The sequence below is a fragment of the Lipotes vexillifer genome, unplaced genomic scaffold, assembly GCF_000442215.2.
Source record: "Lipotes vexillifer unplaced genomic scaffold, Lipotes_vexillifer_v1.1 scaffold929, whole genome shotgun sequence".
Lineage (NCBI taxonomy): Eukaryota > Metazoa > Chordata > Mammalia > Artiodactyla > Lipotidae > Lipotes > Lipotes vexillifer.
The window spans coordinates 62,850-67,208 of NW_006795950.1; the positions used below are offsets into that span (position 1 = coordinate 62,850).

The 4,359-nt window shown below is 37.4% G+C and overlaps 1 pseudogene; it reads left to right on the forward strand.

Moving 5' to 3' along the window:
- The window catches only part of LOC103072906 (protein downstream neighbor of Son-like), a 27,554-nt pseudogene extending 24,791 nt beyond the window's left edge, over positions 1-2,763 (forward strand).
- The last annotated feature ends 1,596 nt before the right edge of the window (positions 2,764-4,359 follow it).

Here is a 4,359-nt window from a genome sequence, read left to right on the forward strand (position 1 = left end):
GTACGCGGGCCTCTCACTGTTGTGGCCTCTCCCGTTGCAGAGCACAGGCTCTAGACGCGCAGGCTCAGCAGCCATGGCTCACAGGCCCAGCCGCTCCGCGGCATGCGGGATCTTCCCGGACCGGGGCACGAACCTGTGTCCCCTGGATCGGCAGGCGGACTCTCAACCACTGCACCACCAGGGAAGCCCTACATGTAGCTAATTTTGCTAAGCTTTTAGCCTCCCTGCTACTTCTTTCTGCTGTAAGTCTTGGTAATTCTTCATCTAGCATACTAGTAGTTCACAGGTAAGCAAATATTTGAAGGAAGGAGAGCTGGCACAGTTCGAGATTAATTTCATCAATGTTTCCTCCTCTCCATGATTCTATCCTCTAGATTTAGCTCCTTTGTCTACCATGAATTCAAATCTCAGATTCCTCATCCCATTTCTCTCTCCTGCATCTCAATTTTCTCCCATTTTTGGATTTTCTTCCACCATTATACAGACATACATGGATGTCTTTTACAGTGAAATCTAATCACAACCACATGTGCATTGCATGTATGCTCTCATGCCAAACATCTCTCTTTCTTCACATTTCTCTCCAGCTGTTTATCCATTTCCTTATTTCTTTTACCCAAATCTCTGGTTTATCACCTCCTTTCTCTTCTTCTCCCACTTCATTCCACACCATTTCACTCAAACTGTTTTTATCCATATCATTAATCATGCTTATATTGCTGAATTTTGTGCTAGCCTGTAAACAACTTTATCAGCTAGTCAGCATCATTTGATGCAATTTTTAATTTCCTCTATACCAAAAGATTCTTCTTTTGGCTTTGATGTCACATTGATCTTATATGTATTTTTAAGATTTCTTTATCCACTGGGTGGACCACTGACTATAAAGAACAAAGAGTAAAAGAAGAGACCCATGTTAGGTGACTATTACAGCAATCCATAAGTGACTTAGTCTTAGACTTAAGTGCAAAGAAGGATAGAGAGATAAACACACATAAGCAGGACATGTTTTCTAATTAGAATAGAAATTAAAGACACTATAGGCTGGTGAGGGAAAGGAAATAATGTCTCAAAATGGCTTTATATTTAGATATGATAATTGGCTGAGTGTGGGTACAGTTACCCAAAATGAACACTTGCCAAAAGAGATCTGTGAAAATAAAATTTCTCATTTAACTATGTCAAGTAGTGGATAGGATATACAAGTTTTACAGAGTTTTATATATAAATGTGAAGTCCTTGGAATATAACGTGAGCCACAGAGAAGGACCTTTGGAAAGAAAATAGATAGCAAAAAATAGGGGGAAACAGGATTGAGCCCTCCCTTTTCCCAATATTTACAAATAGATCTCAGAAGATTAAACAGTTACTGATTGCTCCAGACTGCACAGACATCCTTCTGCAAATCTGATATTCCATCTTCAAATACTGAGTTGCCTGTGAACTGAAGTATTAAAACTTGACTGCTTTTCACTCCTTCTCAACTCTTTTCCTAGGCAGATCATTTGAAAGCATAGGAAGTAGTCTGAGGTCTTGTCTAGCTTTGTAAGGCAACAGAGTTATTGGGTTGGCCAAAAAGTTCATTTGGGTTTTTCCATACCATCTTAAAGGAAAAACCCGAATGAACTTTTTGGCTAACCCAATAGTTTGTCTCAATGTAAACAGAATCCCAAAATCCCACAGAGCTCCACTGGGCCTTAAGCAGAGCCTTACCTATCAGGTATACCCTCCAATGCCACCTAGTCTTGGCTACCACTGTTTCCTTGTGTTGAAGTTGATAGAAAAATGGCTGGAGAGACAAGACCTTAGTCAAATGATGAAAACCTGCAACACATTTAAATTGGTGACTGGTCTGTATGCTTTACATTGCTATATAATCTGCTGGAGATGAACTTTGCCCGTGTCTATGCTTGTACCTATCAGTCTACTATCCCATTTTGCACAGCAGGATTAGTAGGAAATGACATAATCATGACTCTCATATCTCCTACACCTAGAGGTGTAAGAAGAGCTATGAGAAAATGAAGGTATTGAATTCTCTCTGCCTTTAATAAAAGAAAATGGCTATAAGAAAAAGAAAGCTTCTGGAACAAGCTTGGGACATGGGAGGGAGGTGTGAGCATTCAGTGATGAAGGTTAAGTAGATTTTTCTGGCTGGAAGAGATGAGAGTGAAAGATAAAATTTAAGAACAAGGCATATTTTCTATCAACATAAGTAAAGAGAAACATGGATTACAGACTTGAGTCTATTGTGTTGGTGAAAGAGGTCAACACCTTTACATTGCTAAAGTTTTTGATCAACTGTAAGAATTTAATTGCTAACTCAGGTCCATAGGCATGACTTCCACCAACCCTCTTATCCCCTACAGCTTTCCAAGGTGCCACGATACAAATGTTTAAGGCATGAAGTGTAAATATGAAAACACAGGCTCTTTCTGGATATAAAGATGAATTTAGTTTGGAGATTGTAAGTATTATCATGCTTTATTCTCTACATTTTGTGACCATGCTACTCAAATCTTCAGAGAGTGGGTCTTTTTCTGTAGGACTATATACACATGAGCCAAATACAATATTTCATATCTGCCTGCCAACAGATAAGGTACTGGATAATAAGACTGTTCATAAGAACCTTGCCGACTATGATCTACAACTAAGACGCTGGACCAATTTAGCCAAATACCATTACTGGGGAAATCATCTTTACAGCATTTGGAAATGAGTGACTACATTTATCACTGGAGATCCAAAACACCAAAGTAACCCTAAAAGGAAACCCTGAGGGAAAAAAAGCCTTCTAGCAAGGATATTCATGGTTCTTAAACCACTGACTTTAAAGTTCATTTTGGAAAGGAATATAACAAAAATATTCAAATGTTGTTTATAAACAGTATCTTTTTACATTACCTTTTATTACACGCACTAAGCAACAGGATTAAGGTTTTAAATCAACATTGTCTGTTTTTACTACTTTAAGTTAGATATTCAGATATGAATATAACTCAAACTTAAAAAAAACCAAACAAACCCTGAAATAATGTAAATGAGAATTCTAGAGCCCTACAACTTCATTATAAACTTAGTAGAAAACTAAGTTAATTGGAGCTTCCCTGGTGGCGCAGTGGTTGACAGTCCGCCTGCCGATGCAGGGGACACAGGTTCGTGTCCCAGTCCCGGAAGATCCCACATGCCGCGGGGCGGCTGGGCCTGTGAGTCATGGCCGCTGAGCCTGTGCGTCTGGAGCCTGTGCTCCGCAATGGTAGAGGCCACAACAGTGAGAGGCCCGCATACCGCAAACAAAACAAAACAAAACAAAACAAACAAACAAACAAAAAAAACTAAGTTAACATCAGTGTTACCTTGAAACTGGAAAATTGAGGCTAAATAGTGGCAGTTACCTTGTGGTGTTATGGCTAATGGCATCAGGGCAAAACTATATTACTTTAACAATTTACTTAAGATTATTAGCAGGTTCTAATTTTGTAAAGGTAGAAGACAAATATAGAGTATCTACTGAGCTCAGTGTTCATGATTCTACCTTAGCTTCTTTCCTTCTGATTTTGAATTCCTATATTCTCAAATATATTAAATTTATATTTTAACACATGTTGATTCAGACAAGGTATTATATTACATTAGGTATTATATATATATAAGGTATTATATAGGTATTACATAAGGTATTATATAATATACATAATTACCTAAGGGTAATATTGATATATATTATAATAAGGGTTTATACTATATTTTAAGGGTATTATATTCCATATAGAATAGTGTTAAGACTTGTAGAGTATGCTTAGCTGTCATGGCAAAGTAGTGCTTAATGTGTTTATAAATAAAAAAAAAAAACATGAAAAGGAAGGCAAGGGAAGGTAGAATTTTGGTGTCTTGGAAACAAGTATAATAAAATATTTCAAGATCAATAAGCTATCTCCTGCATAAACAGTGGTGGGAAATTGACTAATATTGTATCAGAAAAGAGGCGACAGGGACTTGTCATCATGGAAGCAACTGGTGATCGAGAAATAATGTTGGTGACAAGGGAAAGATGAAACTCAAAGTACAGTAGCTTGAGAAGAGAATGAGTTTGAAAAAAAATGAGACTACTTAAAACAACTCTTTAAAGAAGTTTGTTGAGGACAGGTGAGGAAACAGTTACATTTAATTCTTCGGAAGTTTGAAAAACAAAAACACAATGAGAGACAGTTCTGGAGTAATACAACATGAAAATGAGGAAGGAAATTTATTATTAAAGCAGAATATTTAGACTGAGAATGGAGACTTTTAGGCTACATCTACCTGTATAAGGAATGGGAGAAACATTTTGTAGGACTTTCTTTTCTCTGTAGGGAA